Source organism: Bos mutus, chromosome 12 (genome assembly GCF_027580195.1).
Source record: "Bos mutus isolate GX-2022 chromosome 12, NWIPB_WYAK_1.1, whole genome shotgun sequence".
Classification (NCBI taxonomy): domain Eukaryota; kingdom Metazoa; phylum Chordata; class Mammalia; order Artiodactyla; family Bovidae; genus Bos; species Bos mutus.
Genome location: NC_091628.1, coordinates 23,339,771 through 23,366,614, shown reverse-complemented (window position 1 = coordinate 23,366,614; position 26,844 = coordinate 23,339,771).

Genomic DNA, 26,844 nt, shown 5'->3' with positions numbered 1-26,844 from the left:
TGTGTGTGTGTGTGTGTGTGTGTGTGTTGGGTTGCTCAGTCATGTCCAACTCTTTGTGACTCCATGCACTATAGCCTGCCAGGCTCCTCTGCCCGTGGAATTCTCCAGGCAAGAATACTGGAGTGGGTAGCCACTCCCTTCACCAGGGGATCTTCCCAACCCAGGGATCAAACCCAGGTCTCCTGCATTATGCATAAAAAAGTGAAAATTTATAGAATCCTACTTCGGTGTGATGGCTAGTAGGAGAAAAAAGAATTAAAGTTTAAGTCTAATGAAAAATTTAGTTTTAATACTAAAATTGCAAATGTAATCATACCAAAGTTAGGGAAAAGTAATTTATGAAAATTGTCTTGACATAGTAATCCCTAAAATAATTCAGTAATTGACATCAGGATTCAGTGTTCAGTTGACCATGGCAATGTGAATATGATCTAGTTAATTTTCTTGTTATCTTCATAGTCTCCAGAGTGTGATTAATTTTATCTGTGATTTCCACGTGGTGTTGATGTGATTCCTCCTATAATAAAATCTTCTCCAAAGAGTTTTCAATAACCCAAACAATAAAAAAAATACATGAGATAGAAATGAAAATCATAACCACATAACCAAAAATATGAGAATGCCTTATGAAGGAATAATGTAAATTGGAACTAATAAGTTTATTTACTGAGTCATGATTGTTGCCTAGATGGCATTTGACTTAAAGCTTTGCTGTTTGGGCTAAACAAAAACCAAGAAGGAAAAGAAGTTCCTTCCAGGCTATGGTTGCTTGTGCCAGCTTCTATTAGGTTATCTCCACTCCTGATCCAAGGACCCTGGCAGCCTTACAGGAGCACAAGGCGCCAGCTGCCTCCACAGCCTCTGCACCTGGGTGTGAATGCTTCAGGCCTGATAGCTGAGGTCAGGGTGGAAATTCACAAGCAAATGTATCATAGTAAACATGGCTCTCATTCTTAATTGTAAATTGGAACTTCTTGAAAACCGTTTCTTCTGTTTATATTCTGGAGTGCTCCTAAGGGAAGCCCAAACATGCGCGAAACTACAAGAGATCACTGCTTGGTCTTCTTTAGGGGCAGAAGTCATGGAGTGTGGTGGATTTTCTTCTATTGACCAGCCAGACTGACAGCTCTGCCAGTACTGCCCACCTTGTTCATAGAAGGCTCTGACCATGTTCATCCAGGGCTTTCTTTTTCCTAAAGAGTCTGGCTTCATCCTCATTCCACTACTAAATTAACTTCCCAAAGATTGTGCATCATCTTCTGATCATCAGATTCAATGACTGATGTTTATTTCTCATCAGACAAGATCCTACTGAACCAGTCCATATCCCCTTCTACTTCTGACCGTGCCTTCTCCACCTGCCCCCCGCCCCACCTTAAAAAGTGGCTCTTTGATCGTATTCTTTTCTCAACCCTGTCGTCATTTTCCTTTGAGATCCTATTCACTCTCCCAGCCTTCATCTAAAAAACATACCACTTGGCTTTCCTTTCTTAATTTTCTGTTTGTGGTGCATGCATGCTAAATCGCTTCAGTTGTGTTCGATTCTGTGACCCTGTAGACGGACTGTAGCCCACCAGGCTCCTTGGCTCATGGCATTCTCCAGGGAACAATACTGGAGTGAGTTGCCATTCCCTCCTCCAGGAAATCTTCCCAACCTAGGGATTGAACCCACTTCTCCTATATCTCCTGCATTGGCAGGCAGGTTCTTTACCACTCGCGCCAACTGGGAAGCCTCTGTTTGTGAACAAGCATCTTTTCCCAAGTCACCTGAAACCCATGTACAGAGGAGCCCGGCAGGCTACAGTCCATGGAGTCGCAAAGAGTGGACACAACCGATAGACTAACACAAACATATTTTGTTCAAATACTAAACTTTACTGAATCTTCACCTTATTATATTTAGCCATATGAAGTTTCTATTAATGTAGGTCCAACATGGCCAAATATCAGTAATTTCACAGGATTCACTTTACCATCATACAAGTTCAAGTGCTTTTAATCTCAAATAGTCTAAGTAGTTTCCACTTTTCATTGATCACCTTACAATTTGCCCCAAACCTGTCTTTGCAGGCTTTTGGCCTTACTCATCTTCAGATTCCCTCTGTTACAATTGAACTGATATAAATAGCATCTCTCTCAGATATTTGAGCAAGCTCCAGGAGTTGGTGATGGACAGGGAAGCCTGGTGTGCTGAAGTCCATGGGGTGGCAAAGAGTCAGACATGACTGAGCAATTGAACTGAACTCAGATATATATACTTCAGAAATTCCTCTATGAATAGACTTAAACGTTATTCTTACATATATTAAGGTTATATAATATATAACATATAATATATACATTTCCAGTATCATTCACTTCACTTCCAATTACTGTTTTCATAACGTGTCTTTTTCTACACACTGTTTAAATGCCTTCAAAGTATAAATGGTATCTTTTATGTCTCTTTATTTCTTCATTAAGCAGACTAGAGAACTTTGTATATAGTAAGCGATCAAAAGATAGTTGCTCTTAGCGCTTTTTTAAAAGGTCTGAGATACCTATCTCCTAAATACCGTCACTTAATCTTCTCATCTGAAAATAGTTCTCTAGGCCCAGAGATGGGATGTCTTTTAAAGCAATTTTTAGATGAAACTCTCCTATCAATGCTTCTGCAATTTATGCTATCATGCACTTGTAGACTGATCTATCTCCTAGGCAGACTCCTAGGTTTCATCAGAATAAAAACTGATGAAAGATAGACTCCTTTCACAGGTTTTTAGAATCTTGCACTAGACTTGAATTTCTTTAAATTGCTAGCAATGAAGCCTTGTAGAGATGGGCGGTGATACAGCTCAGAATCTATGAAATCCAAAGAGCTCGATTACTAGAGTTAAATTGAGAGCTTTGATACATGAATCCTGTCTTCATGGGACCTCATAATCTGTTATCTGGATATCCAGATAAGAACATGCCTCTTTTGTCATCAAGTCATAATTGTTTGGTTCTTCCACCACCTGCTTGATTTATTTTTAAATACCCTAATCTTAGTCTTCTCGTGGATCTAAATAAAATAATTTTGAAAAGCCCTGCTGGGCCCCTAACATTTTCTATCCATGTTTCATTTGTGCTGCCGGACAATTGCTGAGCTCAATCCAAGATGATTTAAAAATAGTCTTGTCTTTGTGTTTAGATAACTCCCTAAAAAGGTAACTCTAAATCTGAAAGTTGTATTTCTTCAGAAATTTCTATTACATGGTCCACTTTATTGCACAAAGAATAAAAAAGGCTAAGAATGAATCATTTTGACTTGAAAATAATTCTGTCCTTCACTAATAAAGGTAAAGATAAGAAATAACTTCATAACAGCATACTGTCTTCTGATTCTTTACACCCTTTTCAAAGACTACTTACAAAAAAAGAGTCAACAGGCTTAAACAAAGATTTATACCATTAAGCTCCAATGAGGAAAAGATTCATTTCAGAGGACCACAAAAAAAGATAATGAATAGGGAATAAAATAAATTAGATTTACTCCAAAGATTTATACCATTAAGCTCCAATGAGGAAAAGATTCATTTCAGAGGACCACAAAAAAAGGTAATGAATAGGGAATAAAATAAATTAAATTTACTCTTTGGATGGGACATACTTAGTTAAATTTCTAAGTATCTGATATCATAGCATACAAAGTCATTTGGTTTAAATTCATGATTAAAGCAAACAAGATACCACATTTATTTAAATGTCCTGTATTCATTAATTATTGAACCACATGACTGGATTGCTATTTTACCTCCGTTAAAGATTAACTCTGGCTGTTCTTAAACTTTCCTTAAATCCTTTTACTTTGTAATTCAGTGGAAAGGTTATACCTAAAGTTAATTTCTATGTCATATTAGGAAGTAAAATTGATTGCACCAAGCAGAAAAATCTCCCTTAACTCAGACGTATTGATTTTAAAATGAGGACCAAACAAGAAAAGATCTTGTTTCTTTTTTTTTTTTTTAATTAGCCTTCCTTCTTCCTTTATTTGTCTTGGAATGGATTACAAAGCTTTCTTACAAAACATTTCATTTCTTGGTTTATATTCAATGTAATATTATTAGAAAAAAATTTACCCTCTCACAGAAATGCATATGTCTCCTAGTTTTTTCTTAAGTGCTGCCATCTGCAAACTAAGTGTAATTAATGTAATTTTAAATTAAGCATCATAATTTACTTCTCCAGAAGAAAAAATTTGTATTTCTATTTACTACCTTCCAATTCAAACCCCAAAATATTTATTAAATGTCTACTATGTGAGAGTACTTTAATAATTCCAATAATACTTTATAAGAAATGCAAGCAAAATATATAGATACATTTCTTTTCTTCATAGGCAAGAATACTGGAGTGGATTGCCATTCCCTTCTCCATGGGATCTTTTTGATCCAGGGATCAAACCCAAGTTTCCTGCATCTCCTGCATTGGCAGGCGGATTCTTTACCACTGAGCCATCTGGGAAGCCTTATTGTACTATTATAAATTTATAAATGTAATTATAGCTATTTATTATAATCACATGCTGCTGCTGCTACTGCTGCTGCTGCTGCTAAGTCGCTTCAGTCGTGTCCGACTCTGTGCGACCCCATAGACGGCAGCCCACCAGGCTCCCCTGTCCCTGGGATTCTCAAGGCAAGAACACTGGAGTGGGTTGCCATTTCCTTCTCCAATGCATAAGAGTGAAAAGTGAAAGTGAAGTCACTCAGTTGTGTCCGACTCTCAGCGACCCCATGGACTGTAGCCCACCAGGCTCCTCCATCCATGGGATTTTCCAGGCAAGAGTACTGGAGTGGGGTGCCATTGCCTTCTCTGATAATCACATATATTTATGTAAATATAAATATAATTGTAATATTATAAAATTATAAATATAGTGCTTTGCAAGGTTCTGTGAAACACTGTAGTGAATTATTGTACTTGAGAGGATAATAGGAAGCCTCAAATTTGTAGCCATCAGAACAGAAGTGCAGGTGATCTGGTGTCTGAAGTTGAGGGCAGCCTTGTACAAGACTGTACCCTGAACTTGTGAAATTTAACCAAACTCAGGCAAGTTGGAGTAAGAATTGTAGTGTGCACAGTATGTTACTTCCAAGATGTAGTGGCTTCTGCTTCTCTCTCTTTTTCTCTGGGATCCCTTGCTCTGTGGAAATTAGTTGCCATGTTGTGAACAGTCCCAGAAAAAGTTCCATGGTGAGAAACTGAGACCTCCAGCCAACAGTTATGTGAGGGAGACTTTTGGAATTGAATCCTCCACCCTTAGTGAAGACTTTAGATGAGAGAAGGCAATGGCACTCCACTCCAGTACTCTTGCCTGGCAAATCCCATGGATGGAGGAACCTGGTAGGCTGCAGTCCATGGGGTCGCTAGGAGTTGGACACTACTGAGTGACTTCACTTTCACTTTTCACTTTCATGCATTGGAGAAGGAAATGGCAACCCACTCCAGTGTTCTTGCCTGGAGAATCCCAGGGACGGGGGAGCCTGTGGGCTGCCATCTATGGGGTCGCACAGAGTCAGACATGACTGAAGTGACTTAGCAGCAGCAGTAGTCCTGACTGACACTTTTGTTATAATTTCACTTGAGATCCGAGATAGCACCAGTCCTAGATCCCTGAACCACAGTAACTGGAGAAAGCCGATGTTTAATTGTTTTTAACCACTAAGCTTAGGGTAATTTGTAATACTACAATAAATAACTCAAAAGGGAGGATAAAGTTACTTCTGTTTGGTTTGAAGATTCTAATCTCTTGTTTTCCAGTGCATCTCCAGATACAAGAATACCTTGTAACTTCCCCACCTCTGTCATCGATTAATTTTTCTTTGGAATGAATCTCAGTCAGTTTGCTTATACGTCCCTTAACCAGTAAGACTGTCTCTCTAGACTTTAAGACAGGCTAAACCAACCCCAAAACTCAGTCGCTTATCATACCAAAAGTATATTTCATGATCACATTGTAGTTCAGTTCAGTTCAGTCGCTCAGTCGTGTCCGACTCTATGCAACTCCATGAATCTCAGCACGCCAGGCCTCCCTGTCCATGACCGTCTCCCAGAGTTCACTCAAACTCACGTCTATTGAGTTGGTGATGCCATCCAGCCATCTCATCCTCTGTCGTCCCCTTTTCCTCCTTCCCCCAATCCCTCTCAGCATCAGAGTCTTTTCCAATGAATCAACTCTTCGAGTGAGGTGGCCAAAGTACTGGAGTTTCAGCTTTAGCATCATTCCTTCCAAAGAACACCCAGGGCTGATCTCCCTTAGAATGAACTGGTTGGATCTCCTTGCAGTCCAAGGGACTCTCAAGAGTCTTCTCCAACACCACAGTTCAAAAGCATCAATTCTTCGGCGCTCAGCTTTCTTCACAGTCCAACTCTCACATCCATACATGACCACTGGAAAAACCATAGCCTTGACTAGACGGACCTTTGTTGGCAAAGTAATGTCTCTGTTTTCAATATGCTATCTAGGTTAGTCATAACTTTCCTTCCAAGGAGTAAGCATCTTTTAATTTCATGGCTGCGAGGTGGTCTAAGCCAAGGATCAACAATGTGTTTCATTTTTTCACATCTGTACATGGGAAAAGGTGAGGAGGGTAGCACACGGGGCTCTTATCACCAGGATTCAAAACTATGTACCTTACTCCTGCCACATCCTGTGACCAAACTCAGTCACACAGCACCATCCCAGCTTTGAAGAAAGCTGCAAAATGTGCTTTTTATATCTGGTCAAGAAGAAAAAATGGAATTTATGACCACCAGGAGTCTTTCCTATAGAGATATACTTTCTTTGGGGTACATTTGGTCTGGTCAGTAACATCAAAAGATGTAAACAACAACATCCTCTACCCCAAATAATGCAATCTTCACAATTGACAGAAGATGGATTAGTACAGTATCAGTAAATATCTCTAGGAGGTGGCACTTTTATCATGACTTACTAGTTTCTGTTTTGGTGAAAATGTTATGCTATTTATTCACACTGTCACAAAACAAATAATATGAAATGTGGGTTTCTTTATTTCATCTACAATTATATTTTTTTGTTCTATCACACTTGAGACAGTTGCAATATCTGTACATTTCTATGTGACCTGATTGTGAGGATTGGGTTGAAGGACACTAAAGGCGACAATGAGTGAGGGAAGGGCATCTCATATAAACCCAGAGACACACTCACCCAGGTCATTTGTTCTGACCTGGGTTGCTTCCAAGATGGACGAGTTAGTGCCTAATTTCTCCAACTTCTCTAATCTGCAGGCATTATCTTTACTGAACTTTTAAGTTTTGCTCAGCTCAGACCCTCAGCCAGTCCTCATCATGAGAGTCTTCATTCCTGTGGGCTTAGACTCACCAACATGAAGCAGCAGAGTATAATGAATCCTGCTGCCCTGAGTACATGCGTATCAGATCCCTCTCCTGCTTCCCTCTTCTAGCCACGCCCCTGCCTCAGTTCCTCCTGCCCTGCCATATACACATACCTGTCATGGGTGCCCTGACCATATGCTTGGGGTTTTTCTTAATTGTATGTCCATTTCCCACGCTAGAATTAAAGCACTGGGCTGAAATGTAAACTACAACATTTAAGTCTTAATATCCACTTTGTTTCTTGTTAAATATGAATCTGAAATCTCCATATCCCTTTTAGATATTTAATTTAGACTAAAATACTAGAGGGACACCCATAATATAATATTTCTAGTGTCTCTGGACATGCTCACTACTAAATTTCTCCCTGTACCAGCAGCTTCTGATGAAGTTTCAGCATGGATGAAGGCCAAGCTTCCACAATTATGACATTATGCTGCAATTGGTTTTATCCAAGGACCTTTTGAAGAGTAAGTGAGCTAGAGAGAAAGAGAAGCTTAAAAGGACTGAATATTTATTTTTGAAAACAGTGTTCTAAGCAATTTTTGGCATTTGTAAGATATTAAAGAAATCACCATAATATTATATTTTCACATATATGGATTACTACAATGAAATGAAGACTACAAAAAATAGATCTAAATATGAAAAAAAAATGATTCTGTTGGAAACCAGAAAGGCAATATATATTAATACAAAACATCTTAAATCATTCTCTTTATATGCTTATTCTTGAGTTCCTGGGAACCCAGAAAGGAGGGGGGAAAAAAATGTATTATCCAAGCTAAACAGGGCTCACTCATAATCTACAATTTAAATTAAAATTTGAGATAAAAAGTCAATTCTGTGGCTGATTGGCATATACCCTAAAGAAGAAAGGGATTATCCAAAGATTCAGATGCTCCCTCTCCCAAAAATCTGCCTGCAAAGCTACCTTGAACTTTAATGATAATGATAAGATTGAAATTTTATCATGTTTTATTATCTTCCTGAAATACAGGTAAGGATGAGGGTAGAGAAAGAAAAAGAATTGCTCATTAATTACTCTCTTTTAACTCTTGATTCATCCAGACTTTCCAAACTGGAAACTCTTGATATCTTACCCTGAGCTTTGCTATTTATCAATCTATAGATTAGAGAAGGAAAATTAAAAAGTAAAACAGCCACATGTGTTCTGATCTACTCTGCAAGGACTCTGAAAATATACTTTAAATAAACAGGCATGGAGTATTTTTCTTTCTCTTCTCCCTGGAAGAGGAGAGCAGGGGGCAGAAGTTTCCACTGTCCTTTCTTCTAAGCACATTCTTTTAAAGAAAGGGGGCTGCTCACAAACTCAGTTCCAAATTGTCTTCTTACGATGAGAAGCTGTATGAATCATTGAACTGAAGACCTGGGCAAGACCCCAGCTGCTTACAATCAGTAACTCTTACAGTTGAGATAAAAAGAAAACTGACACAGAAAAAACTTAGAAGCACTTTTAACCTTTTCCTCTCTGAAAGTAATAACTGAACCAATTCTGTCTTCACATGAACCCTGGGTGGGAAGCTTTTTTCCCAAATTAAACAAAGGAGAAAATATAATTATTTTTCATTGCAAGTATTAACTCTAGGTTTAAATTCTCACATCAGATGTAACTCGCCTTTCTGGAGGGCTCCCCAGTGCATAAGTGTTCTTCATCCTTTTTTTGTGATTTTATCTGAGAACATTAAAAGGGATGCACTAATCCCCACCCCCATCCTCACCCAAAGGGATGGGAAATACAGGGTGAGCTGTGTTCATTCACAAAAGTGCAGGGCACTAACCCTGTGTCTGACTTATTTTAGGTTCTAGGAACAGAAAGATGAACAAGAGGGTCAAGAGAAACCATGCTTCCCTTAGGATCTGTAGGACATTCGGGTCATCTCTCTCTATTTAAAAGCTTAGTTCCCAGGCTGTGAGCTTTGAGCCTTAAGGGGTACGTCCCGGCTCTAAAGATGTCTTTCTTCTTCCAAAGAAACCCAGAATGTGCATTTTCTCACGGGGCATTGAGACAAAATCAACATTGTGGACAACAGGGGTGTTCCAATCCTAAATGCATGTACAAAGTAAGGGCAGGAGTCAGCAGCAGGATCATCAAAGGAAAATTAAACGAATGGTGCTCAGTGAATGGAAGGACCTTCTCTTTCCTGTCACTCTTTGCTGTCTGTTCCTGTTTACTTGTCAATGAAAATTATACTGCCATGTCCCCCCAAACCCAATGTGGAACTTAGAATAACTGCTCACTTTTCCCAGCTCTTTAAACTACACAATAATTCAGTTGCCCTATTACTGTCCAGCCTTTTCACACAACTGCCTTTTCCTGTAATCTCTCAATCCGTTTTACCCATGCTTGTTTCACTTGCAATTTCCCACTTGAAATATGCAAATCTCACTGCCTCCCTCTCGCCCCTGTCAGTGTCAGAGTGGCTGCTCTACATGGCAACTCCACACCCTCTACAATGTTAGGACCCAAATCAGCAGCAAAAAAAAAAACCTCTGTCTTTATCAATCAGATAAAGAAGCCAATATGCAAAAACAAAAAAGTTTTCTTCTCTGTGCTTGAACTATGGAATGTGTCATTAAACCTCTACATGTCATTGCATTTCCACAGTATAATTGGGAAAACTTTTTGTAAAGTCATAAACATCATGCCACTGGGAGTATCTTGCATTTTTCCTTAATGGTGATAAAACTTGCGATTTGCTTGTTTACCATTTGTGCTAAGTTATACATTTGTTTTGCTTCATTTCGTTTGATTTGTTGTTGCTGTTGTTGTTGTTTTAAATTGGGGGAGCGATTGCTTTACAATGCTGTGTTGGTTTCTGCTGTACAGCAATGTGAATCGGCCATAAGTATACATATACGCCCTCCCTCGGAATCCTCCCTCCCACCCGCTGTATCCCACCCCTTTAGGTCATCACAGAGCACCAGGCTGGGCTCCCTGTGCTATACAGCAGCGTCCCAATAGCTATCTATTTCACATATGGTAGCGTATATATGTCAATGCTAACTCTCTCAATTCGTTCCATGCTCTCCATCCCCCATCATGTCCACGAGTCCGTACTCTTATGTCTTTGTCTCTATTCCTGCCCTCCAAATAGGTTTGGTTTTAATTCAACAGTGTAAGCTCAGAGCCTGGCACGCCTGAGTGAGTGAATAACGCAAAGTCTAGATTGGTGCGCAGAACCAAGGAGTGGCTTAGCAACCCAGCTAATTGGCTACAAACTTAATCAACAAGCATTTCCTGCTTCCTACACTGCATGCATGCAGCATTCTGCATCTTATCTACCTCTTGAAACATATGCCTGCTTTTCAAACTGTCAGCATTGCTTTTCATCAGCCTAACTAAGGTAGAAAGAGGCATGCCGTGGTGGAGAGAAAAATAACTCTGCTTTACATGTTCAAACTTGACGGGGTGTCGTTTTTTTGGTGTTTGCATAATAAAAATCTGCCTGAGAGGGAATTATGTCAATTATGTACGCATGGTATTTTGCCTGCAGTAGCACCAAAAATCTTAGAGCCTTCAGACCTCTGCGAATCAAAGACAGACACACGGCGTCAGCCACCAGGTGATGTAAAGAAAAGGTTTTGTGGGAAAGTTGACGGATTTCAAGTTAAGTCATTTGCCCACAGTCATGAAGTAAATCAAAGAAAACACCAAGGTTCACACAAGGTGAGCAACAAAAGGCAACATATTCCCTGTTGAGAAAAGCTCGTGTTATATCCATACAGTGTTTCTCTATTTGTCATTTCCATTTGAATGTCCACATCAGTCACCCTGAAGCTGAGTGACAAGGCAAACAGACGCTGGGTTCCGGACATGTGTAAAGAATCAAAGGTTATTGAGTAGGAGGTTCTGCAACCGGTCAGCCTTAGTTTGGAATTCAAAACTTCTGGAAAGGAAAGGAAGGAGAGAGAATCAGAAGAAACCAAGACAATGTGGGATGAACTTTATGATTCAGCCAAAGGGTTAAATCTGAAAAGATCCTGTTACTGGCCGCCTCTCGATCATTCCCTCTCCTGTTTCCAGGCTCTGTTCCATTTTAATCCTTCTGTTGAAATTTCAGTCTTCAGCCTGCTGTTTGCTTCTTCTGTTAGTTTCTATAGAGCAGGTGTTTTAAATCTAAGATCCATGAACTCCTGGATACCACGGATAAACTGGAGGGGTGGAAAGCTCCTCTTTGTGAACTCCTTGAAACTGCAGGCAAACTTTTTATATATATAATTTTACTTTTAGTCATTTATTTATCTTGGTTGGACCAGGTCTTCACTGTGGGATGTGGGATCTAGTTCCCTCACCAGGTATCGAATTGCTGGTGGAGGGGGGTCCCCTGCATTGGGAGTGAGGAGTCTTAGCCACTGGACCACCGGGGAAGTTCCTGCTGGCAAACTTGCAGCTGTACATCTCCCAGGCACAGGCAAATGTGGGTCAATTACTGCCATAAAAAGTAAAGAAGAGTCACACATCAAATCCTATTCAGAAATTTTTTAAAAAATGTTTCATTTAGAAACACAAGGGAAGTATTAGCTGAAAAAGTGTTGATAAGAAACAGAATTGTAAATTGCACTACTGTTATGCTAGCTGATGAGGGTAAATTAGAATTACACTAACAGGAACTCCCCAGCTCCCCTCCCACCACGTTAAAGGTCACCCTCCCAAGCCTGCAGGACCCCTTCACTCCAGCTCTGCTTGTCATGACTCAGAGTGAGGCTTCTCTCCCAACAGCAATGGCTCTACTGACACTCACTGACTGCTGCTGTGTCTTCTTTCCCTGTAAGTGCCAGCTCTCTGGCTTTACTGAAGTTAAGGCTTTCCTTCAAATATTTTCTGGAGTCCTTTCTCTCAGAAAATGTATGTATGTATAGAAGAGAAACAAGTAAGTAAATAAACAGAAATGGCAACCCACTCCACTATTCTCACCTGGAAAATTCCATGGACAGAAGAGCCTGGCAAGCTACAGTCCATGGGGTCTCAGAGTCGGACGCGACTGAGCGACTGACGCATACATACATACACATGTCTGTGTTTATTTGTTTCTCTTTCTTCTGCTAGTACATCTAAAAGTATATTTCTGTTTGCTATGACATCACTGAAATCATAGAGTTTCTATGATACATCTCACCTTCCATCCTGAACAGTGATAGTTGGTATTCAATGACAGGTTTAATACTTTAAAAATGCCGAGTTTTAGAAAAGGTATTCACCTACACTACATCTAAAATGTAGCATTTTCAGATTACTACGCCCTTGTGCTAAAAATAGATGATTCTAACAATTGACTTCTCAGGCTGATCTCAGAAAAGAGATTTTAGAACTAAGCAATCAAAAAGAGATCCTGTTCTCAACTTTTTACAGTAATTCAACTTTATATAGTAACCAAGGTATAAGAAACAGAAAAACAAAGGACTCAGTCCTCATTTTTTTTTTCTGAATACTGAACTCACAAAGAGTCTAAAGACTGAAGCAATTTACTAAAAATTTTAAAATATAAATACAAAATAGAAGCACAGCATGTGTCCAAGCTAAGTCAGAAAATATTCTGATGAAAAAAAGTGAAAAAGTAAAAGTGTTAGTCACTCAGTCATGTTCAGTTCTCTGCAACGCCATGGACTAACCTGCCAGGCTCCTCTGTCCATGGGATTTCCCAGGCAAGAATACTGGAGTGGGTTGTCATTTCCTTCTCCAGGAGATCTTCCCAACCCAGGGATCAAACTTAGGTCTCCTGCACTGCAGGCAGATTCTTTACCATCGGAGCCACCAGCGAAGCCCCATCCCAATGAAAGAACATCCTTAACAGAATTAGGTAATAAACGCTTCTTCATTCAATGGGACTAAGTTATAATAAAATAGGTTAATAATAAAAAGGTTAATTTTATCTTGATTAGCAAGACATTTTAGATGTAATTAATAGAAAGTCAGCTCAAAATAGCCCAAGGAAAAAAATTAGAGAGGGGAATTTATTGCCTTCCATAATATGCAAATGTTCTTATTTCTCCTTCAGTTCTAAGTGGCCTCCTCTTGAAAGCTTTCTTGAATCCCTACAAATCCCAAGTAGGTGATTCCACAGGATGCTTTTAGATTCCATCTTGGGGGGAATTTCATTTGTGAATTATAAACAAAACCCATTTTCCTAGGAAAAGACTAATGGTTATATAGCCATGTTAATAAGTAGCCACCAGCATTGTAAAATCAATTTAATCTCTGACAGCTTGCCTCAGGGAACATACTTTTGTAAGCCAGCCAAGCAGTAACAGCTCCTCGTGGATCAGAAATTGGCCAGTCAGAAATAGACTCAGACTCAGTCCTCTCAACTCTCCTTTAAGTGCCAACCAATTGACAGCAAGCTCCTCAAAATCTATTTCTACAGATGATGTTCAATTCATTGACATGCTTGAAATTCTGCCAGACTCTGAACTGCGTTCTTTTTCTGAACCATGTATGAGATCAACAGTCTGCTCTGCTCAGAGAGACTGTGCCTGAACAATGTAGTTCCCCCTTAGCACAGTAAGCAGCCCACTCATCTTTGAGCTTTCATCATTGAATCACACCTCATAACTCTTTGACAATCTATATTGCACTAGTCTGTTTTCTTATCAGTATCCACCACTGGACATTCTCATTAGGGCAAAGACAGAATCTGTGTTTGTTGGCATTTGTTGATTAAATATGAGGATGCATGTGGGGATGGATGAATAGATGGGTCAACTGATGGCTGCATGGGTAGATGGAAGGTGGTATTGAAAGCGTTAGTCGCTCAGTTGTGTCCAACTCTTTGTGACCCCATGGACTGTTACCCATCAGGGTTCCTTGTCCATGGAATTCTCCAGGCAAGAATACTGGAGTGGGTAGCCATTCTCTTCTCCAGATGGCAGGAGAAAGACACAATCATATGGTTACCTGGAAGGTTCTGGGAGATGGCCCTCTGGGGGGAAAAAAATCAGAGGTCTCACAGGGAACATCAGTAGCAAAAGTAATGAAAGGATCCTTCCTAAAGAGATTGTGATTATATGTGAGATATTGGCAGAAATTTTCAAAATAGGTAGGGGTAAATATTAATACTAATGGAAAAACCCCTGAAGCTGGGAAAGATTGAAGGCAAAAAGACAAGGGAGTAATAGAGGACAAGATGGTTATAGCGTCACCAACTCAGCAGACATGAGTCTGAGCTAACTCCGGGAGAGAGTGGAGGACAGAGGAGCCTGGTGTGGGATCCCTGCAGTCCATGGGATTTCAAAGAGTTGGACACAACTTAGCAGCTGAACAACAAAAACAAATATTAATGGGGTCTTTTTTGGTTTTGTAGAGCAGAAAAAGGGGTCCTTAAGAAAAGAAATGATCCAAAAACAATAGTGTCTCAATGAATATGTGATCTATTATTTGCTCATCATCAGGTGGAATCAGAAGAAACTCAGGTTACTAAGTCATCACCAAGCCACTGAGAGAGTTGAAAGATTGGAACCCACGTTATAGCATTTGATTTTATCCACATCACATTGCCTTAGGTTGGGTTCAGTGGGAACAGAGCCTGAGATCAAGATTCTTGTTCACGTGATTTATTGAGGAAGAACTCTCATGAGATTGGAAGTGACAGAAGCAGGACAATGCAGGGGACAAAAAAAAAAAAAAAAACTAAGCAAGAATGTAATCTTAACTAAAACCTAGCTTTAGTGTGATTCCTCCAGAAAGCTCTGAAGTATGAATTACTCCACAGAGTCTGTCCCACCTTGAGGTAAAGAGGCTTGCTGTTTACATCATTGGCCTTGGTCTAACGGTGAATGAGTAGAAGGGAGTATTGGTTGATCTATTGAGGTGGTTCTCATTTGGCCGAGGACAGAAGGGAGAGGACATGAGCTGTCATGAGTCAACACTCAAAGCAGCTGTCCTATGAAAAGACCAGCAGAGAACTCAGAGTCTTTGCCCCAGCTGATTGGCATTATACAAGTAACGTATGAGTGTTGATGATGAATGCCCTCAGCGAAGAGGAATGTTATATTTGATATTCTTCTCATGGATTGCCTGTTTTTTATTGCTACATTTTTTATTTTTCTTATTGCTACCTTTTAAGAACTTCTATAAATCAGAGCCATCACATCTTACAAAATTGCTGAGATTTTTCTAACAGTATTAAAATTGAATATGTCATTTCAGTGACATTGGGAAAATAATCAATCGTGCAGTATCGGAGAAGTCAGATGGATTCTGATATTCCTATAGTTGTCTTCCTTTATTCACATCGCCTGCATTGAGGACATGCAACATAACCCCCAAAAGAAGCCATACTTAGCATCTACTTTCATTTGAAGGCATTAATTAGTTCTTTTAATGGGCTATTTTCCTCTATCTAATATTATCCAGAACACTTGTGAAATATTTCGGTTTTTATAATTGTAATGCACCAGTACTTTCCATCACATAAACTCCCAGAAGATATCATAGTAGTACTATCTCATAAAAATGTTTTACCAACTTTTTCTATTTCTCTCTGTGTGTATATATATATATAATCTTAGACATGTACATATTTCTATTATTCTTTTAATAGCTCTCCTATAGTCAGGCACCAGCACAGCAAAATCAGTACCTAAGGTATTGTTTTTAAGCACACACAGTAGCCTATTGGAAACATAATATGAGTATGGTGAGTTACATACTCCAGGGAAAAGAGATAGTAAGGAGAGTCAAATATTTCATCATAACATAGAAAAAGATATTATGCTGCAGTATCTTATACCCGTATCAGCATGCCTATAAAAGCAACATGTTTCTAGATAAAACATGGAACCCAAAGATATACATATATGTTTTTCTGAGTTAAGACTCATGTAGCTTAACAGCATATTTTTACAAAAACCGTCCTACCTACACTGGAAAGCTATACTCATAGACACTAGTCAGACAGATATCAACATGCAGGAATCTGGAGGCTTTAGGAGGAGTAAGTAGGAATGTGCTGAAAAATATTAGTTTGACTACATAATTAAAAGAAGAAGATTTCTTCTAGAATTTAAATGGCAAGTTACACTGTTTAAAATATCGTAATTATATTATTTTAAAGTCTAAAATAATAGCGCAAAGAGCTGGAAGGAAAACACTCAGTGGAGTTTGAGACATTACAACTCTCTGTAACCAGAGCCCATGATGAATATCTTGGAGCATAACAGTTTTACACCAGGAATAGATCAAAGAGATGTGAACAGCCTTGTGTATATAATCACAGCCTTCCTTCCTTTGATGACAGCACAGTGGATGTGGGTGTGTACATGGACATGTATGTAAACATGTGCTCTTTTGGAACAAGACTCCCTTGTTCAGGTCCCATTTAGTTCCAGTTCTTTGGGTCTATGAAGTCTTCCCACATGTTAGAGGTCTCACACTTCCATTCCTATGCCTTATGAAATCTATTTTTCCACTCTTCTAGTTAGAAACCATAAAGCTGTCTTTCATTTTTCCGTCGTCTTGACACTATAACAATCCTGTCCATTCTTAGCATACTCCTTTGCATGTAGGAAGCATTCAACAAGTATTTCCTCAAAGTACTTGCTACGGACATATTTTCACTTCCAAACTTTCTAGCCTTACCTTTCGCTCCTTATTTCTGCAGCAACCCTACTCACCTTACCCCCGTCATTCCAATGAAATGACATCCTAAGCACTATATTCTCATTTACCACAGCTGGAAGTTAGCTGCCAGATTACTCTTCTTAGGACAACACTAATTATTGATCACCTTGAAAATCCCCAACAATCACTGCTAGTTTGGTTTTCAAGTCTTAATATCATCTTTTTAAATCTTTTAACTACAGTATAATTGTTTTACAAGGTTGTGTTAGTTTCTGCTGTACAACAACATGAATCAGCCATAAATGTGCATTTATGCCCCCTCCCTCGTGAGCCTCCCTCCCATCCCCCATCCCACCCCTCTAGAGTCATCACAGGCGCGGAGCTGAGCTCCCTGTGTTATACAGCAGCTTCTGGCTAGCTGGCTATTTTACACGTGGTAGTGTCTATATGTTAATGCTACTCTCTCAATTTGTCCCACCTTCCCCTCCAACCCTGGTCCATTTCCTTTTTTTAAAGTGACTTTCTAACATGAATGACTACAGCAAACTCATCAGTACTTTATTATATCACTAAATGGTCTATTTTTATCAGTACTGTCTGCTACTAAGATGTAGGGTTTTTGTTTTTGTTTTGGCTGTGCTGTGTGGCTTGTGGGATCTTAGTTCCCTGACCAGGGATTGAACCTGGCCATGAGAGCATGAAATCCTAACTACTGGACAGCCAGGGAATTCCCTAAGGTACAGTGTACCCACACCCTTAACTTCTGCTGTCCTCCTTGACCTGCAAGCTCTCCTTTCTTTATTCAGTTATCCAAGTGCATCCTTCAGTTTCTAACCCAAACCTACTCCCTTCATTAAACCTTCCTATCTTTGACTTCCAAAGAAGGCAATGTCACCCGATTCCAGTACTCTTGCCTGGAAAATCCCATGGACGGAGGAGCCTGGTGGGCAGTCCATGGGGTTGCTTGGAGTCGGACATAACTGAGCAACTTCACTTTCACTTTTCACTTTCATGCATTGGAGAAGGAAATAGCAACCCACTCCAGTGTTCTTGCCTTGAGAATCCCAAGGATGGGGGAGAGTTGGACAGAGTTGGACGGGAGAGAGTTGCACAGAGTTGGACAGGGGAGAGTGTTGGACACGACTGAAGCGACTTAGCAACAGCAGCAGCAGCATCTTTGACTTCAAGTACTTCTGTTTTCCTAAACAATTACAGTCTTTAGTCTATGTTGCAAATTTCAATATTTATTTACATATTATTCTGAATTCCTTTCTAATTTTCCCTTAATTTCCTTCTGGTCTATCCAATTTGATGGTTCAGTTTTTTTAAAAGGTAAGACAGGTTTTAATCACCACCTTTAAGCTCAAAAGTCATGAGTACTAGGCTTAGAAGATAAAGTTACTTATTTTATCAATGTTATAACTGATCTTGATGCACTAAGTCAGAAAATGTCTTGAATAAAATAATTGAAAGAAATGAAAAAAAAATCACTTTTTCCTTCTAAGAAATCGATGTCTTTAATATGATAAGCATCATATGTAAGTTATGGGAAATAGCAGGTTACATCAAGTTCAAAGTCATTAATATGATTTTGAAAACTCTTTCAGAAAATTGCTTCAGCAGATTTTACTTTTCTTGTTCTTCCAGTCGCTGTTCTAGTTAGCTTTCTTAAGATGCAAACCAAGGAAGGTGAGAAACCTGAGTATTCTTAAAAGTAGTAGAAAAGAATGTAATTACATTTTACACAATAAGCTAACAATTAGAAAGTTTGTTTCAACTAAGTTAGTTTCTTAGATGTTATTGGATTTAGTATTTAAGTTAAAATATATCCATTCATTGACAGTGAGGTGAACACATTTTGTTTTCTATAATTGATAATTTCCATTAATGAGACCGGATCTCCTTCCTTCATCCATCCAAATCCCTGCAGCTTAGCCTTGCACATAATAAGCACTCAAAAATTATTTTTTCAAATGACCTGTGATGATATGTACTTTGCCTGGAAAATCCCATGGATGGAGGAGCCTGGTGGGCTGCAGTCCGTGGGGTCGCTAAGAGTCAGACACGACTGAGCGACTTCACTTTCACTTTTCACTTTCATGCATTGAAGAAGGAAATGGCAACCCACTCCAGTGTTCTTGCCTGGAGAATCCCAGGGACGGGGGAGCCTGGTGGCTGCCGTCTATGGGGTCATACAGAGTTGGACACAACTGAAGTGACTTAGCAGCAGCAGCAGTGATGATATATTCTTACTTCCAAGTGTTGTTTTTTTCTCCTTGTTCCTACAGCCACCTGAGTCATCTGGTTCTAGGAACCATATTTAAAATATTATAAATAATTATAACAAGCACTTGTTAAATAAACATTGATCTAACATGATTTTCTGGTGGGATGGAGATCTCCTGAAAGAGGAAATGGAAGCTCACTGCAATATTTTTGCCTGGAGAATCCCAAGTACAGAGGAGTCTGGTGGGCTACAGACCATGGAATTGCAGAGTCGAACATGACTGAGCAGCAGCAGATATAAAAAGGTGGCATATGCCTACCCTATTGTTTAAAGCGACTCCTCAAGTGATTTCTCTGTTAGTTTACTAAATTTTAATTTATCTTTCTATTTTCTTTTAGACAGTTTTTTGTGACTTTTTAAAATCTATAATATTATCATAAACATCTCTATTTGTATAGAACTCATTTTAACGTTGCATTACTTCCTAGGATAAGTTCTTAAAATGACAATAACTTCTTCAAAGGAATAAAAATATCATCTCTTCATTGTGAACCAACCAATACACTAATAAGCTAATTTCTTTCCAGAAAGTGTGGTAACAGTGTACACGTTTTCTATAACTTAACATCCCTTTTGTTTTTTTCTTTTCCTTTTAAATTTCTGATGTTGTGTTTGTTTCTCTAAAAATTGAAGAGGTTAAAATGGAGCTAGGGAACTTTCCAGTTAATTTCTTTCTGCTGTTTTAAATTGTGCTTAGCAGGGTAATGTGGCTTATTTTACTTTGAAATACCCTTGAAACACAAAGAATGGAAGCACTGTGTTGGCAGACAAGATTGTGTAGAATAGAAAAACCCAGTCATCAGATCTATATAACCTGGGTTCAAAGCCCAGCTCACTCACTAATCAGTCATGCCATCCCAAGAAAGCTATTGTGCTTAGATCTTGGTGCCACCTTTTCAAAGAGGCACTGATAAACAGAGCAAATAAAATGGCAAGGGATCTGGAAAAGGTATCCCCAAAAAACAGTTGAGCGAAGCAGCGATATTTAGTCTGGAGAAAAGATAACTGGTAGGGACACGATGGCTGACCTCAAATACCTAGGGAGCTGTCATGTGGAAGAAGGAGTAGATAGAATCCATTTCATGCCAGCGAAGAGAATAGATGGAATCGCAAGGAGGCAGTGTTCAGCTTTATGGAAGGATGAACTTTCTAGTAATTACAGCTTTTCAGGGATAAACCCGACTACCATCTGGAGTAACAAGCTTTCTGTCATTGGAGGGGCTCTAGCTGCAGCCAAATGACCATTTATCCAACTGGTGAAATTTAAATACTGAAGTCTGGCCAGGAAGGCAGGAGATGGGGATGGAATTTGGGGGACCTGGCAAAAGATAACAGGGCTGAGCCTGGAGAGAGCAAATTAGGAATATGGCTGGAGATCCTAGGAGGGCACAAGCAGAAGCAAGGCTGGCATCTTTTAGGTGGGGGCTAGAAAATTCCTGGAAAATGGGGTCTAGAGATGGATTCATAAATAAATGAAAGAAAACATTTTTGGAAACCTTTAAGTGACCTACCAATGAAATTGTTCTCAAGAACTAAGTCATCTTAAAAAATAGCTTCTGAAAATAAATCTGTAATGGTTTCTGTGTTCTGAGCTTATAATTCTGTTTTGAAGCCGTTAAAGGGTCTTTTCCCTCTCTAGAAGTATATGCACTATTCATCTCATATTAAAATTAGATAGATTTTTAAAAACTTTTTAAAATTTGTCCCTTAAATTACTCTGTCTTATAGAACTTAATTTGCGTGAGATGTAAATGAGACAAAGTTCTCTGCTTCAGAGGGGCTTTTGTAAAACTCATGTGGTTTATTCCTAGGACACTATGCATACCTCAGTGAAGGCCTGTTAATAGGGGTCAAGAATAGTATTGCTGTAAGAAACCTACAGAAGTCATCCTATACATTTTTTTAAAAATTTAAATCCCAGTAAGAGTTTTTGCCCTTATTTGTTCTTTGTTTAGTTCTGGGTTAAGCTGAGTGGTGGTCTCTTGTTTCAACTCAAATTCCACTTTGTTCGGAGTTTTGCTTAAAATTTATGGGTGAAAAATCCACAGCTATTCGTATCCTAGGATCACTGACTTAAAAAAAGAAAAGATCATAGCGTGACACAGCCAGATATTGGGGACAACTATGATAAAGGGTGACAAGTTAAGGCATTTATGCTGAACCTCGAGCCACGCTGAGTTTTTATTGCTAGTTCAGCTCGGGTCCCTGCAAAGCACAATGACCTGGCCGCTCTCTTCTCCTTCCTTCTTTGATTGCTTTCTTCAACAGGAAGAATTTTCACAATTGTATGGATTGAGTAGGTTTCCAAGTGTGTGGATCTAGTTATCCCTATTAGTGAAGCCCATCAGAAGATGATGCTGGGAGTGGGATGGTTGGGTGGGAGGGAGGCTCAAGAGGAAGGGGATATATATATACTTATAGCTGATTCATGTTGTTGTATAGCAGAAACCAACACAACATTGTAAAGCAATTATCTTCCAAATTAAAAAACAAAAAATGTGATGCTATTATGCACCACTTTCTCCTCTCTGCAGTGCTCAGTAAGCCTTTGCCTGAATAATAGAAACATAGGAAGCCTTTGCCAAATGTGCTTCAAGGATTTTTGTGTGTTTTTTTTAATGGCATATTTCAGAATGTAAAAGAAAAAACAAATTAGCAGTAGTCAGATGACTTGAATTGTAATTCATTCATTTTTAATCTCATCAAATTTATTTAATTCTAATTTGGTGATTAATGGCATGAACTTGGGAGGGGGGATGAACCCAGCTGTGTCTCCATCTGAGCCACCAGGGAAGAGTTTTCTCAAATATAAAATGGTAATATTGATACTTAACTACTATGATGTGCTGTGGTTGTATTTGGCTCCCTGGAGCTTCTTTGGCTTCTTTCTCTTGAGTGAGAAATTCCTGCAGTGTGAATCTTAGTGTAAAGAGAGCCACTCAACACCAGGAGGACAAAAACACCAGACGCACAGGTTCCCTGTACCGTTGGCAGCTAGAATGTGGGCCTGTGACTTAAGCTGGGATAATCCCCTCCTGTCTGGATGTGTGAATTTACAGTGATAGAGAGAGAGAATTCATTTGGTCAGTTGCTGCCGTGACATCTGGAATCTTAAAGAAGCAGAGGTGGTGTTTGCAGAGCTGCTGTCTCACACCCAGTATTGGAAAGTCCAGTCCCTAAACAGAGTGGCTCAGTGTTACTTGCTCAATGTGTCTGACTCTTTGTGACTCCATGGACTGTAGCTCACCAGGCTCCTCTGTCCATGGAATTCTCCAGGCAAGAATCCTGGATTGGATTGCCATTCCCTTCTCCAGGGCATCTTCCCAACCCAGGGATCAAACCTGGATCTCCCGCATGGCAGGCAGATTCTTTACCACCTGAGCCATCAGGGAAACCCAAACAATATGGAGTTTGGCGTAAAATATAGAGATGAAGATAGTGTGTCTTACTTGACAGGCAATGGGAAGCCTAGAAGAAATTTTAGCAAAATGCTTATGATCAAAGAAGAACTTTCATTTTTTTTCTGGAGCAATGTATAGAACGGCAGATACAACAGCCAGGAAACTGGGATTTGAAGAAAGTTAAAAAAAAAAGAAAAATAAATGATGAACTGAACTAGGATGATGACAGATAAGAGTGGGAACAGAGGACAGATGTGAACAGCATTGTGGACATAGAGTCTCTACAATTCACAGCTGTAGAGAATGAGGTGAGTCATGGTCTGGATGACTTGAGGGGTGAAGGTCACTTTGTAGCAGGTTTATAAATCTGTTAGGTGATAAAGTTGAAACAGTAGATACAAATGATTCAAAAAATTCAGGAAGAGAGAAATGTGTGGGGCTGAGAAATGAGAGGGGCTGCTGTTTCCGAGGGACATTATTTTTCTATAAAATAGGAAAAATTAAGCAAGATTTTAATCAAAGAGGAAGCAATTATAAAGACTGGAAATCCAAGCAAGAGAGGAAAACTAATAGAACAATTAATAGACATGGTTAGGATTTATTATTTGTTATGATCACAATCAAATGCTTCACTTTCACTAATAGGGCTTCCCTGGTGGCTCAGCTGGTAAAGAATCCACCTGCAACGTAGGAGACCTGAGTTTGATCCCTGGGTTGAGAAGATCTCCTGGAGAAGGGAACGGCTACCCACTCCAGTATTCTGGCCTGGAGAATTCCATGGACTGTATAGTCCATGGGGTTGCAAAGAGTCAGACATGACAGAGTGACTTTCACTTTCACAATGACCCAAATATTTTGGGGGGCTTCCCTGATAGCTCAGTTGGTAATGAATCCGCCTGCAATGCAGGAGACCCCAGTTCGATTCCTGGGTCAGGATATAAGATACTAAGAAGTTAGTTGAGCAAATGAGATAAGGAGAACCAAAGAGAAACTAAGAGTTTGCCATCTTTACTTAGTAAAAATTTGGAATATTATCTCTATTGATCAATCTATATCTACATATTTCTAGATATAGAAAGGTATTTGAAAGCAATGATCATTTTTCTTTATTTCAACTTTGCATATATACATACACATAAACACATGCATATTTTATTATTAATATTTCACCTTTCCAATAGCATCATGAGGAAAGTCTAGGCAATATTTTCATCTTCCTTCTCTCCTCTCCAATCACTTTTTTTTAGAGATGCAGACAGTGACTTGTCCAGAGCTCAAAGCAAGTAAGTGGAAAAGCCAGCTTCAAAAAAACAAGGGTTTCTGGCTTCTAGTCCAGTGTTCTTTCTTTTTTCCACAGAGTAGACCCCTATTTGAGCATAGCTTTATCTAAAAGATTGGGTATATATGACACTATGTGTATCACCTTATAATAGATTCATCTTGAAAATTTATCTATCCTCCTAATGAATTTTAATTTAGTTTTGTATTGCTAGGTTTTAATTTCTCTTTGATTAAAAAATATAGTTACTTAATGATGTATGTAAGCTACCCATGTCAATGAATGTAAAAATTGTTTCATATTATCTAAAAAGAAACAGTTGATTCATTGTCAAAGGGCATGAGCTTTGACTTCTAATTTTCTAACTAGATAGTAGTCATATTTTTTTATTAGCCGAGTCAGTCTTTCCAGCAAGAATGATAACTATTGCTTCTGAGCATAGAACATAAAGAAGGAACTGGAAGGTCACCCATAAATTTGGTTTAAGGCACCAAACACCAAAAATCAAAATATTACCAAAGAGGAATTTGTCCACAAAGACTGAGGGCCTTGGTTTATAGTTGAGGAGACTGGTTGCTAAACAAAGGGGAGCTGCTGCAAGTCACTTAGTGGATGTCAGAGCCAAGGCTGAAATCCAGCTTTTGGTCAACGGGCACAAGGCTGTTTACCCTTTTAGCACCACTCTGAAATTAGTTAGGTTTGGATTTATAGTAAGCTGTGGTTCTGAAACTATCAAAGAATAAAATTCTATTGAGAACTATTACAGATGTTTTACCTAAAACTTTAATCACTCGTCTGTAAGTACTTTTAAGATGCCTATCAGGCAATCTCTTCTAGTAGTCTCTTGAGCCAGTAGCGGAACATAAGAGAGGTGAAATAAACCGAGAAACCACTCTGAACAATCAAAATGTGACCACGTGTGTCTTTAGTGCATCTGACTTAAGAGCCCCAAACCTTCTATCCCATTTCTACCTGAATATCTTGCCTGCATCTTTTATTTTACAACACAAGAAGTTCTTGGGTGTTTAACCTTAGGTCAGAGATCCTTTGAGTTTTAACAATCAATAAACTTAGCTTTAAGTTGGTTTGAAGAGACATTCTGGTGTGTGTTCCATAGAGTAAATAAATTTAAAAATTTATTGTAAAGGATATTTTCCCCAGAATATATACAGCAGGTGTTCAAAAGCTTTAAAAGGCAAGAACTGAAGACTTAAGCTTGGTATTTTTAAAAAACTACATGTTTGTCAACTTATTTTATCTCTTAAGATTTGCAAGTGTTGGTCATAAAATATTTCTTTGCCAATTTAAGTATAGAAATATTTTAATACTGAGGTATTTATCCTAATGAGGGATCATTACTATCAATAATCTTTGCTTTCAGATGAGAATTTAGTATTTTACTATTTTGTCAATGATCATCAATGCAAAATACATTTAAGTAAATAAACGTATGTGTCACTTTCTATGTAATTAAAAAAACCCAAGTACCCAAGATATTTACCAAAAATAATTTCTAAGAGTCACTCTTTCACCTCAATCAAGGCAAGCTAAATTAAAAAGTCAAAAAAATTATAATTTACTGATTTCCTTAGGCTACTTGAAAATAAATGTGGACCTCTATTCTTCTTACCATGAAACAAAATATTGAACTCTGCCCTTCAGGCATACTGCCATACCTCAAATGCTGATCTTATCATTACTTGCAAGTCAAACAGAGTTGGACTTTAAAAGGAAGAAAGGAAAGCCCTCCAGACATTGGGAAGCACCAGGGGTCAGGCTGGTGGTCTCACTTCTCAGAACGAACCCACAGTCACGATGCCTGACATTTTTCAATTAAGATCCATAACCAGGATTTGAAATACAACACATAAAGAACCATATTCTGAAAATCATGTCCCTTTTCATTTGGCATCTTCCATTTCGTTTTGTGAACAGAACATCATAGAATTTTTCTTTTGAATTCTGTACATAATAATAAACAAGGATATTAAATTATAAAATAATAATACCAAAACAGATCAGAAATTGATGAAGAGTTGGGTGAGGATTTTCTCATGTTTAAAAGATTAGTCACATCCCTTCTGTGTTCCTGGATGTCCATTTTGTACTAAATTGTAAAATGCATGTATGAGTTGTACACAGGAGTTCAAAGTACAATAGGCTGAAACATATTAGGCTAACAAAATGTTATTTGTTTGGATAAGAGGCTCACTTAAACTCTCTCCCTCTCCACTCCCAGGCGCAGAGGCTGCCCAGTGGGCTTCCTGGAGCGACTCTGACATCACTCAACAATACTTATGTAGAAGTGGTGCTGGGTCCTGGAAAATAGCTCTCAATGCTGCAGGTAGGGATCAAAAACCTAAGCTGGAGGAGCTCCGGATAAAAGCACCAAACGGTTAAACGGATAAATGCTTCTCACCGAAATGTAACCCCATATGCATCTTAAAGGCTTCCCTGGTGGCTCAGGGGTAAAGAATCCACCTGCCAAACAGGAGACGCTGGTTTGATCTCTGGGTCAGAAAGATCCCCTGGAGAAGGAAATGGCAACCCACTCCAGTATTCTTGCCTGGAAAATTCCATGGGCAGAGGAGCCTGGTGGGGCTACAATCCATGGGGTCGCAAAGAGTCGGACACGACTTAGCGACTAAACAACAACGTATCTTACATCTTCAATTTGGACCAAAATGTAAAAGGACTTAACACTGTCTTACACTCCCTCCCCACCCCCACCCCCAAATCTAAAATACCCTTGAGCAGAAAAAGGGCAGAATGACCATTATTTCAATTTGATATTCCAATTATCCGATTTGTATTATTGGAGAGAAAAGAATGTGACTTAAAATAAAACATTTTGCTCAGGAAAAGCAAGACTGCTTAAAGAACAAATGTGAAAACGGTAGCGTCTTAATTGTGA